Source organism: Bidens hawaiensis, unplaced genomic scaffold, assembly GCF_021521415.1.
Source record: "Bidens hawaiensis isolate Kalapana, Puna unplaced genomic scaffold, B.hawaiensis_p1.1 tig00018422_1, whole genome shotgun sequence".
Classification (NCBI taxonomy): domain Eukaryota; kingdom Viridiplantae; phylum Streptophyta; class Magnoliopsida; order Asterales; family Asteraceae; genus Bidens; species Bidens hawaiensis.
In genome coordinates, this window is record NW_027492781.1 from 247,377 (window position 1) to 261,346 (window position 13,970).

The 13,970-nt window shown below is 34.5% G+C and overlaps 1 pseudogene across 1 annotated transcript; it reads left to right on the plus strand.

Annotated features, from left to right (window-relative positions):
* Positions 1 to 2,158: 2,158 nt before the first annotated feature.
* LOC143555972 (uncharacterized) lies at positions 2,159 to 12,656 on the plus strand (annotated as a pseudogene). Its single transcript, XR_013139293.1, has 7 exons — positions 2,159 to 2,236; positions 3,261 to 3,676; positions 3,969 to 5,085; positions 5,407 to 5,688; positions 5,781 to 6,691; positions 6,795 to 7,167; positions 9,502 to 12,656. The product of XR_013139293.1 is annotated as an uncharacterized LOC143555972 (transcript).
* Positions 12,657 to 13,970: the final 1,314 nt, after the last annotated feature.

Genomic DNA, 13,970 nt, shown 5'->3' on the forward strand with positions numbered 1-13,970 from the left:
ATGAAAGCAAGTTAATACAAAAGAAAGTATGAAAGTATGAAAGTATGAATGAAAGAATATAAGTTTATGTGTATTGTATAATGTATGATTAACTAGAACTCACTCAGCGTAGCTGACTTTTAGTATGCACGCAGGTGAGTAGGATGAGGCAGCTCGCTTGAGGAGACACGTGGCATTGAATAAGAGGCTGGCATCGGAAGACTCAAGACGTTTAAGTTTAATGTTTTGTTTATTTTGAAAGACAAGATGACTTTTAAGACAAGATGTGTTTTGTTATGAAATGTTTTATGAAAGCTTCTATATTCCGCGAATGTTTTAATTAACTCTGATATTTAGAACTGCGTTTATGAGTAAATCCAACAGGAAAGTAGAGCTACCGGTAACGGGGCCTTACAAGACACCCAATTTTAAGTAATTTATAATTTTTCAAGCACATTGGACAACCTTAAATAGGGGCATAGTAGACATTCTAACACTAATTTAACGTTTCTTTCATATTTCTTCAAATTATTTACAACAATGTCCCCTCAACTTTAATCAACATTTGAAAATTTAAAGAATAGCTACCACTTTTATCCCCCATCTTTTAACTATATATTATTTATAATTTCACTTTTAATCCAAATTCCTCCACGATTTTTAAACGGTCATAACTTTTTCATACGTTAATATTTTTTTAAAAAAAATTGCACTATAAAAACGAGCATTTAATTCTCTTTAATTTGAGTATGATATTGTCATAGTTTGTTTTCAGTTAAAAAAATAACATCTTACGTATAGTCGTTTGTGGTCCGGTTTTGATGGTTTTAAACTAAGCCGTGAGCCAAGCCGTTTTTTATCATCGAAAACTGAAACCAAACCGTTGAAAATTATAACCCAACAAAAACAAACGATTAACAATGGTTAGATTTCGGTTTCATTTGTACTTCGCTACTAAATTGAGTTTAAAATAAGAATTCTTAATCCACGGTTTTAAATGGAACGATAAGCACCTAAAAATCTCTTACGTGATTATTAAGGTCTATATATCACGCTGCATCGCGCGGGCACTCGTCTAGTATAAATCAAAGACTTTACGAAAAAATAAAAACAAAATTAGCTAGATCCAGCTCTGGCGCGTCACGAAGAACTTATTGAAATTTCCCGCTAAAATTATATATATTAACTAATATTAAGCCTTAAAAACGTGATTCACAACTAAGCTTTAAAAAAGAAAAACCTAAGTAAGCCTTACACAACGATAAGTGTACCGGTCGCGTAGCAGCATCGTTTAGAAAGTCCGAATATCGAACACAAAGACATGTGAGGTGAATCAGATCACTAAACCTTTGCTAAGTCCTGTCTAGGGGTGACAAATGTGACCCATGAGTTGAATGAGTTGTAATTAATATATATATAATTGGTCAAACTAAAAAAAGAAAGGGATTAAAACGAGTCAAAACAGGTTGACATTTCTCGAGTTTTGTTTTTTATATGGAACGAGAAAAATGGAGGAAACCTTTTAGTTTTCAAGATTGAGTACTAGGTGTTTAAATATCTTTTTTTAAAGTTTCAAGATACAGAACCCTTGACGTAATTGAGATACAGCGAAGCGACTGATGAAACTTGAAAGTTTGGCATGAATTTTCATTCATTATCTTGTCATCTTCAAAGTTTAGACCCAATCTTCATAATCTTCATCACCGTCAATGGTAGAATCTTTTGGTGTTTTGTTTCCGGTCATAACATCTAAAAACACGTAAAAAACATACGCCTGATTTATCGGTTCAGTTCGTTTTTTTTGGGTTTTCTTTTTCAAAATGGATGACCGACCTAAACCCAAAAATCGGTTTTTCGTAAAACTAAAAAATTAACTATCGGTTAATGCTTCGGTTCGGTTTTTTCGGTTATTCGGTTTCAGTTCAGTTAATTCGGTTTTCTGCTCACCCCTAACCCTCCCTTAGCCGAGACGCTCAATTCTCACTTGACCAGTTTGAAGAATATCTGGATGAATGAACGAACCCGAACCCGAACCCGAACCCCAGAGCTTTAATTCCAGGTTCGAAACCAGTCCATTCGGTTCCATGTTTACCCGAAAACCCGAGCTAGATCCAAATAAACCAATTACACTGGTCTTCCTTTGGTCGATTACGACGGCTTTGATCTGATAAAGTAAACGATGAAGTCAACTTCAATGTTGAGAGTAGTTGTTGTTGTTAAAACCTATCACTGGAGCGATTCAATTGCAACATCCACTGTCAGTTTTCATATATGCTTGCTGTATTATTATTATTGTTCTATATGTTGATTGCTAGAGTAATTGTGATTCATTTGATATATACCTACCTGTCAAAATTCAACAGATTATGTCAGCTAGTTAGTACTTTACTCTACTAATTATTATTATTATTATTATTATTATTATTATTATTATTATTATTATTATTATTATTATTATTATTATTATTGTTTCTGTAGTATGCTAGGTAATTAGGACTTTACTTTCAATCATCTTATTCTTATCTTATTAGGGCCTAATAATCAGATTAGATTATCTTTAGGGTTGGTTTTATTTGGCCAAAATGCCTAATTACTGCAATTAAGCCTCTGTGTTTGCTATATTTTCTGTAAACGAACCGAACGTTAACGAACTGTTCGGCTGGAAGTTCGTTTATTTAGTTAAACGAGCAAACACGGACATTTTTTTTTCGTTTAGTTAAACGAACGAACATAAACACACGTTTTGTTCGTTTATTTACGTTCTTTTTAATTTTTATAGATACATATTTATACAAATATAAACATACTACGTGCTCATCAAACCACTAATCGTGATGGATATCTTGAATAAATCATGTAAATTTAAACAACTAATTTTGTTGTGTTTTTGGATCAACTGTGATGCATTAGGCTTGTTCATTTGTGCTCATTTATGTTTGTTTTAAGTTTTTTTGTTTATGTTCGTTTGTGTTCGTATACATTCGTGAACTGTTCACTTTGGTTTTAAAACGAACGACACGAACAGAAAAATGTGCTCGACTATATGTTCGTGTTCGTTCGGTTCGCTTATATGCCTATGTACTTTTAAAAGCTCTGTAGACTCTCTTTTAATATGCAAAGTATTTCATCCTGTGCACAGAATCTACATGTTTTTGTCATTCCATGTATAATAATTCATAACTTCATCTATATTATTTTATTACAGTAAGCTATCGAGATGGTCATCCTCAACTACAAGTGTATCACAGGGTTATCATGTTTTCTTGAGCTTCTGAGGGGAGGACACTCGCACTGGTTTCACCAGCCATTTATACGATGCCTTTATTCGAAAACGCATCAGAACCTATAAAGATGATAGGTCACTTGAGATCGGGAATTTCATTGCTCCCGCGCTCTTAGAGGCTATAGAAGCATCAAGATTTGCTGTAGTAATTTTATCGAACGAATTTGCAACGTCTAAATGGTGTTTGGAGGAAATCACAAAGGTTGTGGACTGCATGGAGCAAGGAAAGCTGATTGTTATTCCTGTTTTCTACCATGTGTCTCCCTCTGATGTACGCCATCAAAGTAACTGTTTCGAACAGGGGTTTGCCAATCATGAAAAGGAACCTGGAATCTCACCAGAGAAGGTAGGAACATGGAGATCTGCTTTTACACAAGTCGGGCTTATCAAAGGATTCCACGTGACACCAGACAAGTAGGTTATTCTGAAATTATTTTACAAATGAACTTATGGTGTGTTTAAAAATGTAAATTGCTTATCAATAATCAGTATATGAATGATATTCAAACTCCTCAAGTTAATTTATAAGTTTTGTCTTATCTTTGCTTCATAAAACAAACTTATATGGTTTGACCTCCAGACTCTATCTTTACGTTTTAAAACAAACTTATATATTTTTTCTTTGAAGTGAATGCTTTGAAGTGGATAGAGCTAAAGTGAACTCATGCAAATATGCAATTGACAGGATTCTTCTAAATACTTGCAGGAATGAGTCAGAAATCTTAAGTGAAATCGTAAGAACAATCGTGCAGGACATGCGAAATGCGTCAGCGGTAGATCTTAGTCATCTTACCAAAGGTCTAGTGGGAATTGAACCTCGAGTAAACAAGGTGATTAGAATTTTAAACATGGAGTCTAGTGAAGTGCGTTTCATAGGGATTTGTGGGATGAGTGGGATTGGGAAGACTACTTTGGCTGAAGTTGTCTTTGAAGGCATTCAAGATAAATTCCAAGAAAGTAGCTTTGTTGAAAACATCAAGGACGTCTCCAAGGAGCATGATGGTGATTTATGCAAGTTACAACAAAAAGTCCTTGATGATGTCTTAAAGGATGAAAGCATACCTGTAAGAAGTGTTAAACACGGGCAAACTTTGTTGATGGCAAAGCTACGTGATTTAAAGGTTATTATCGTCCTGGATGATGTGAATCATGCGGACCAGTTTTTGTATTTGGCTGGTGGGCGTGAATGGTTTGGGCCCGGCTCCAGAATCATAGTAACAACAACAAATGCAGATTTGCTGAATGCGTATGGAGTAAATGAAACTTTTATGTGTGAAGAATTGAATGGTGAAGAAGCTCTTAGACTCTTTTGTCAGTCAGCATTTCGAGATGGACATCGTACCCATGGTTATGAAAAGTTGTCTGATGACATTGTGAAGTTTGCTGGTGGTCTTCCAATAGCCCTTTCTGTGTATGGTTCTCTACTATGTGGGAAAGAGGAAAACTATTGGAAAGACATATTGAAGAAAGTTCAAGAATATCAACATAAAGAAGTTCTTCGGAGACTTGAAGTAGGCTATGTTAGACTAGATAGACATCAGCAGCTTATCTTCATGTATATCGCATGTTTCTTGAAAGGGAGAGACAAAGAATTGGTTGCAGATATACTAACCGATATTGGCATGCACTCAGAGAGTGGAATCACAGATCTTATAAATAAGTTTCTTATTACTATTAAATTTGATGATTGCGTGGGGATGCATGATCTCCTCCAACAAATGTGCTGGGAAATTCTTCACAGGGAATCACAACAATGCAATGGAAAGCAAATTGCAATCAAGTTTCGTCATGATGTCTTAGATATTCTATCATCCAAACCAAAGGTTTGCTTAATGGCTCTCTACAAAATCCATAAAATTGTTATCATTTTGTAAGAAACTTTAAAACTCGAATCTACAGTTTTATACTCACTCCTTCAAAATTTAGACAAATTTTGATCATGCAAACTGAAGCGTATATCATTTTTAAAATTTAAGTTGGAGTGCCTCTGTTTTTTGTTATAGCTCAAATATTATTCTGCAATAGCTTTTAAATACCCATAATGGGTAACTCATTTGACATCTAGGTTTCACCACAACATTAAATATACTAATACTTTCTTAATAGTCAAATTTGATACATTCTGTTGTGTTTGTTTATACCAGGAATCAAGAACAGTTGAAATTATTAACCTAGAGTCACATAAAGTTGAAGTGGATGATTGCATTGATGATTCATCCTGTTTTTCAAAGATGAGGGAACTAAAATTTCTCAGAATCAGTAATATACACTTTCCTCAAGGTCTTAGCTATCTTTCTAATGATCTTCGAGTGCTGGAATGGTATGGTTGTTCATTGAAGTCCTTGCCTCCAATGTTTGAACCTAAACATATATTTCAACTTGAAATGCGTTCTGGCCAACTTGAAACGCTATGGGAAAAAAGTCTTGTAAGTGTTGTCCATATAGTCATGAATCGTGATTTGAAGTAAACACAAGCTAGAAATCTTACAATGTTTTTTTTTTTTTTTCCGCTTAACAGGATCTGCCTAATTTGAGATCTATTGATCTTAGTTTCTCAAGGGATTTGACCAAAATACCTGACTTGTCATCAACACCAAAGCTTGTGAAATTAAGTCTTAAAGGCTGCACAAAACTGAAAGAGCTACACGGATCAGTTCTTTCTCACAAAATCTAGAATACATAAACCTTAGTGGGTGTACACATCTTCAGAGCCTTGGCAGAAGCAATATCGAAATGGAAGCTCTTGTGACACTCATTCTCTCCGGCTGCTCAAATCTTGAATATGTCCCTGAGTTTGGAGATAACATGAATTGCTTAGAGCATCTGTATGTGGATGGAACTAACATCAAGAAGTTACCAGAAAGCTTGGGGAAATTGTGTAATTTGAGGAAGCTTGACGCAAGTGAAACTTCTATACAAGAGATTCCCTCGTCCATACGTTACCTGAAAAGGTTTAGACTCCTACGTGCCCGTAGATGTGAGCTTTCATCCCTAGGCAGAGGTTTTCTTTTTTCAAAGATGAATGTGTTATCTGGTATAAGGGAGCTTGACCTAAGTTATTGCAACTTACCTGTGGTTCCTGATTGTATTGGTTTATTAAATCGGTTAGTAAACTTGGATCTATCTGGAAATGATATAGCTTCTCTGCCCGCCAACATCAGTCTCCTCTCAAATCTGAGAATGCTTTGTTTAAATAATTGCCAGAGGCTTCAGTCACTACCAAAACTTTCGGTAGTAAATGAAGACACTCTTTATGGACTTCAGTTGAGATTCAATTACATTATCTCAGAAAAATGGGTAGATGTGTCAAGATTTCATGCCGCAAGCAACAATACTAGTCCAATGGTGTCCTGCTTAAACTGCCCTAAAGTAGTAGAGAATGAAACCGGTGGTCATCTGACAGAAAGAATATTAAATAGTTACCTTCAGGTCTCTCTCTCTCTCTCTCTCTCTTGTGATAGATTTATGTAGTGTGGAATCATCATTTGCCCCAATTTGTTTGCTCTTTTAATTATATTCAAACTTTCTGCAGTCACGTTCAAAATATTGGATCACACCAGAAGCTGTATTTGAGATTGTTGGTGCTGGAAGTGAAATTCCATCAGGTTTCAAGCTGCTAAGAGTTGATGAAAGTTTGACCCTTGAAGGCCCATGGATTGGAGTTGCTATACGTGCTGTTGTAGCTTTACACCACATTGATGATGCTATGGAAACTAAATATGCGGTAACAGCTCATGTTCACGTTGGTGAAAAACATTGGCGGATTCCTGTCCCCATAAGCTTCTTGGCAGCCGGATTGGAGAACCAATTGGTAGTCTATTGGACAGGGGCAGATGACCTTCAAAGGACTCTTGATTCAGGTCAAAAGAACAGCTTTAAGTTTTCGTTTAGCATGGAGCCACAAGGTCAGTAACTACTTTATTTCGTATTTATCACATATACTTTGTTTGAGGCTGAAAATGGTTAAATGCTTATTAAGAAATTTAATGCAACTTAAAAGAGAAAACACATTACTTTTTTTGTGAGATCAGGGTCTATGTGGATATTAGCAACAAATAAATATATATTTAAGAAAACTTTATTTTTAAACCTAAATGTTTGAAATATATATTTACTTTTTGAGTAACAAACTAGAAAAACTAAGCATTTTGTTTTCTTAATGTTGATGCCATGCTACATTTTTAATTTATTTGTCTTTTGGTATATGTATGTGAGTGAATCATAAAGTTATTCATAGGATCTATATGTGACAAAGAAACCTAACGTTAACATTAATTCACGGTGTCTTCACCTTGGTTTTAAAAAGTGTGTTTGCTGTGAGGTGTTAAGTCCTAGCCAGGGCGCGAGGAGTTGCATATAATAAATACTAAGAGTGGAGAGTGAGTGGGTTAGTCTCTTTTGGGTAATAATAAGAAGAATAGGAGAGAGAGAGAGAGAGAGCGAGGGGGGGAGGGAGGGAGAGTGGGAGAGAGGAGAGAGAGGGAGGGAGGGAGAGTGGGAGAGAGCGAGAGAGGGAGGGAGAGAGAGAGAGTCGCTCAGCAATTTGTAGTTGGATATTAATAACTTTTTCTTAATATTTAATTTGGGGATTTTGTATATGTTTTTCTTTTAGATTTAGTTGTACATAATTATGTCTTGAACTTATCAAAACCCAAGGCCACCTTAGGAAAAATACCCGAAATTCAAATGTGTTAAAACTTAAAACGGGCGATCATTTAAACAGACCATCAAAGACAAATATCAGGACCTACTGAACGCCCGTCAACACGTAACCAGTCTACCAAAGCAACCTGATCACTTTGGTTTTAGAAAAGGCGCCACCACGAATGTAATAACACATCGAGTAGGCTGTTTGGTTTGTTTGTGTACTTCTTTATGATGGAAGAGAGGGAGATCATGGCCGGTTTCCACCCGAACCTGTTCTGATCTTACCATTTTCCTACCTACCTCAGAATATTGGGGTTTCTCACAATATTGAGTCTATTCACTGTATTCTCAACCTTATGTGAGTATCTAGTTTATTTCTAATCTACACATGCAAACATTACAATAAAACACAATATTCTCATGTGGGTAAGGTTTAATCTTCACAATAGTTCACATTGTATTCAATTATCAAGAGAGAATATGTGCAATAACAAGGTGTAAGACTAGAGTGTGACACAATATTTTGCTTCTTGCTTCTCCCAAAAACACAATGTTACCCTGACTAGGACTCACTATCCATTAGCGAAATGATTTATTGTAGTTGCACTTTTACCACAAGTTTGGTATAAGATCCGTGGCATGGTGTCCCCTTTATGCGTTTTAGGATATTGCTAACAACATTTTAGTGGGACGGCATGAATTGACATACCACACTTACTGAAAAAGGAAATTTCAGGACGTGTGATGGTAAGGCAGTTGAGATTTCTAACAATTATTCAATCTTTCTCACGGTTCACATGTTTTGGCTTCTTTCAATCCAGAGTTGCTTAACATGTCGAAACACTACTTTTGTTGTGATAAGTTGATTCTTTTCTTGCAACAAGAAACTTAACCCCCAAAAAGTATTAATCTAGTGTTAAAATTTGCATGAACTCCTCTTTAATCCAAATTTAGTAACCACGTTGTTGAATTTTCCAAACCATGATGAGATTCTTTTAGGCAACATAGGGATTTTCGAACAAACTTAACTTCCCAAACTCTCCTAAGCAACAAACGTAAGTGATTATATACGTTATCATATAAGTCCACATATAAAAATGCATCCTTAACATCAAAGGTCGCTAGCGCATTTTGGGCGCAATGAAGTGTGCTTGAGTGGGAGTAGTACTAAGATGAGTGACCTCCCAGATAGTTTCCAATAGGACAACCATAAATAAATCTCTGAGCTTCTTGTGGGCAAAGCGGACAATATTGGTTGACATGAGAGTCTTGATGGATTAGAGTAGTGTAATTTTCTTCTTAATTTTTAGGTTCAATTTTCTGACTAGAAAATTTAATCCTAACCAGTTACAAGCCTTTTAATATTCACAGTGGTATGACACGAAAGTTCAGCATGTTTTTGCATTATCCAGAAACTAGACATGTAGAAAATCACACACCTATAGTAGTTTACCTCATTAAATGTGTTTCTTCTCACATCTCTTAAATTACTCATGATCATGATGCTACACGATAACAATTACCATATAGGGAGTACATGATATCTAAAAATAAGATGCATAATACTAAAAGACTGAATATATTTATTGCAGACTGTAAATTACAAGTAACTGAGTTTGGAGTCCTTTTTATCTATAAGAAAGACATTATGCAGCTGAAAAAACTTAAAGATTCTGTAACTGCTATGGTGCACCATCTGTTTGGAGCTACCTTTTCTCCTTTTGCAGAGCAAGACTTTAAGCATTCTAGCGAAGCTTCAACATTCCTCCTTTTCTGTCGATCTTCTATCAACCATCACCTCAGCAGGAGTATCACAACGTTCATCTGTGACTATGGAAAACAACAGTACACCTTGGTCGAGATGCATAAAATTGTTAAAAGCTTAACTGAAATCAACCAAGAAGTTTTAAGTGATTGCAAAGAAGAATGGAGTCATACAGAGTTGTTTCCTTTGTTTTATGACTACTATCGAATCATCCATGGAACTTGTGAACTTTATAACGACTTTTTAAGGTTGCTGAAAGATGCATTTGACAGCTGGTTGAGTGTAAAGTTGGCATTGGAACAAATTCTGGCAAAGAGTAGAAGAAACAACGATTACAGTTATAGAGAGATGCTAGAACAGCTTAATGATCTTGAAACTTCTGAAGGTATTAGATTTTGTGATGTTTCCATCACAAGATTTGCATATTTCTGTAAGCAAACAGTTGCTTTTTCAAGACATTTAAATAAAGATTTCCAAGACATTAAAAAGTTCATGTCGGTGAACACATTGGCGAAAGTATCAAATATAACAATTGCAGGCATTTTTAGTATTCTGGCTACATATATGTGTACTGAAGAGCTATCAAAAGAGATGAAAGGTGGGGGCTCATATTCTACGTGGTTCTGTTTGATGAATGTTCTTTTAAACAAGCAGTATGAATGGTTTCCTGACGAGGGAAGTTATGGAAGGGAGTTGCAAATCTGGGAATTTTTAGATTGCGCAATTGTTGTACAAGAATTAAAGACGAAGATGGCTCGGTTTTCTTCTTTTACTCATCAGAATGAGAAGGAGATGATTATTGTAATATATAAGCTTGAGAGAATGATGGATAACATCTCAGTGATCATTGAAGACATGCATAGGCATGTTCATCTATATAGCCTTGATATAAGAGGGGCAGGAATTGCTTTGAATCAGTTTATTGAAGATAATAATTTACAGTTGTCTGTCACTGGAATTCGCTTTATACTGCCTAGTGAAGAACATTATGAAAGCATCGAGAGTGAGGCAATGACCGCTATGTATCGAGCAACTTTATCTCTAATTCACACTGATTTTGAGTGGTATATACGTGCATGTGAAGAAAAAGAAGCTGCCAGTTCAAGCCTCTCTTGTCATTCCAGCATCCATGACAGCACCGCCAGCATAATAAGAATAATCTCTCGTCCCTATTGCCTAGGAAGTGGAATGTATTCTCTGGATTACGTCCATAAAGTAGTTACATTTCTACATGAAATCAACCAAGAAGGTTTTATGGTCTTAAGTGAATGCAAGGAAGAATGGATGAATCATCCACTGTTGTTTGATTTAGTGAATGACTACCTCAAAATCTGCCTTCAAACATCGTGGCTTTACAATGTTTTTGTAAGCTTGCTGAATGACGGATGTGACAGTCGGTTGAGTGTAATGATGCGGTTGAAGGAAGGTGTGGTAAATTGTAGACGAGCCGGTGATTACCAGAATTCTGAATTGGATCTTGATGATGATGGAAGTGTTACATTTTCAGGAGATTTTATGAAATTGTTAGTAGATATATGTCAGCAAACAGTTGGTTTTACAAGACAGTTCAAAGAGGAGATCCTAGAGTTGAAGTCAGTGAAGGTATTGGCCAAAATATCAAGCGGACTTATTGCAGGCGTGCTCAGTGTGATGACTGTTTATACGGTTGATCTCAGACCCTTCCTATGGATGGAAGAGAAACCTTTGACGTGTTTGTGGTTACATTTAAACCGATGCTTTTCATGGAAGAGTCCTCTAAAGAAGAATGTACGGATGGTTATAAATGATATTTTAGACAATGAGTCTCGTCTATCTGTAGTAAAGACCACAGCTAACTATTTTCTATGTGCAAAGTTCCAATCGGAAGAGTCTTTTATTGCTTATAGAAAGGATACGATGCTTGTAATAGATACCGCTGCAAAGAAAATGGACGAGTTATCAGTGACTATTGAAGAAATGAGAAGGCATGCTGATACATTAAACGATGATATAATCAAGGCAGGAATAAGTTTGGAATTAATAAGCAAGGGTTGATTTCACAGACAGGTAACTTTTGACGTGTTGTATGCTGGTAAATATGTCAGTTTTCATAACAAGTGTTTAATTAGCCATCATTTTACACGCGTTCTGGACATACAATTGTATGATATTTGGGGTTAAAGCCTCAATCGTCATAAATGATAAAATCTTACATGCAACCGAGAAAGAGAAGCGCCATACCCTTATATAAGAATGCCTTAGGCATCTCGGGTTTGTGTTCCAATTCTCACACTTTCACTTATACTATGTCTTTCTTTCTCTTTGATTATCCCTCTAAAGAACATCTAATTTATTCTCATGCCGGAGGGTGATCACAGAAGACCTTTTCCTGTGGTGAGCTCACGGTTGTTTGACTTTGTTGGTAACATCCGTTTTTTGTATTAAATATGTTAACTTGACGGGACTATTTTTTGGGTTTGGTTCTAAACCATAACAGTCGTAGCCCATATTGACAAAATTCGTGTTGACTCGCTGCTACAACAACCGAGTTTTACCGACTGAATAAACGTTGTTTTAAATACGTTATATTTTTTGTATCATATGCTATACGAGTGTTCTGGGTGTTTTCTAATTTGTGTTTTGGGTTTAATGTCTATAACAGTACGAACGACTGATACCAAACGAATTCATGCCCGCCACCACAACATAGTGGGTTTGCTACCTAGTTAATAATTAAAAAAGGGAGTATTGAAGCTTAAGACTTATTTTATTAATTTTTCTTTAAGAAAACCAAATATATTAAGAAAAAGAAAAAAGAACACAAATTAGACATAAGGGGTCCAAAAACAAATAGAAAAAAAATATAATTACGAGTCTCTTAAAAGAAACTCCTCAAGAAATAATACAAATTAATCAAAGATTAAAACTTCACTTCTCTCATTTCATCTTCAAATTCTTATTCCGTTGAGTAATCCAAAGAAATAAAGACGACTTTATATCTCCCACAAATTTGTTTAACACTAGCGGTTTGTTGTTAAAATTGGATGTGTCATTTGGAAGCTGAAAACTTAATTCAAAATTATTAAGTTATTAAATATTGAGTATGGATATGTATATCTATACTATATAATTAATAAAACTTTTTAAGTGTCACATATTATCATCAAAATGATCATTACAACCCCCCACCCTCTCTCATTCATATTAAATAAATTTGACATTTCTGTTTCTTATTAATGATTTTGTATTTTATTTTTTACTTTTTAATCTTTCATTTTCCTTTTTTAATAATTCTTTTTTCTAATTTAAAAATTTTAATATCAACATAAATATGTTATTTTGTTTCATATAAATAAATTATTAGCTATTATTATTAGGTTTTTATAAGTATCTAATTTTCACGTTGAATTTATAAAATGAATTCAAAAATAAGATTTTAAATATATTATATTAATTAAGGTTTTACAAGAAATGATATTATTGAATGAAGATGCATAATTAATTTAAAATTAAATTAAGGCTTTTAATTCATGATTGTTTATCTACGTACCCTAATGATTTATTACTTGGTCCGTATCAAAATCAATAAAAAGATTTAAGGCCTGCTATATAGTTTTAAATAAAAATGAAACACCAATAAAAAGTTTATATAATTGTAAAAGATTTTTAAGGCTATAACAACACAGCCCCTAATTTTAAATGGATTAAGAAATATATCATGATATTTATAGCATGATTAAATAAATAATTACTTTAAGATTAACTAACAAATCATGAAATACATAGCTATATCTCAAGTTATATTTACATTTGTTAAGACAAACCTACCCATTAAAACTATTGGAAAACATAGGAATAAGAAATTTTATTAATTAGTGTTTGAAGGGATTTAAAACATACGATCATGAGTTAAAAGACTTTTATCATTTTATATCCACCAAATGAGTTTAAAGACTTTGAATATATTAGATTGTACACCCCTTGTCTCCTATTTTTATTTGATAGACTTGACCAGGAATAAGCCATCGGAGGAACTAGCCCATAACCATCTGTCATCAACTTAATTACGTGACACAAAGAAGGTCTCTTTCACTTAAATATATTTTTATCTTATTTTTCATGCCATATTTTTGTCATGCAATTAATTTAAACTTTTAAGTATACAATAAGAAAAATTAATGTTACTAAATCAATGGGAAGGTTCATGTACATTTTGATCTTAACATTAGTACATAGGAAATAATGGCAATGTATTTTAAAAATGTGAACGTAGGAAACAATACCAATCTACATAAACAATGACTTATAATAACAAAG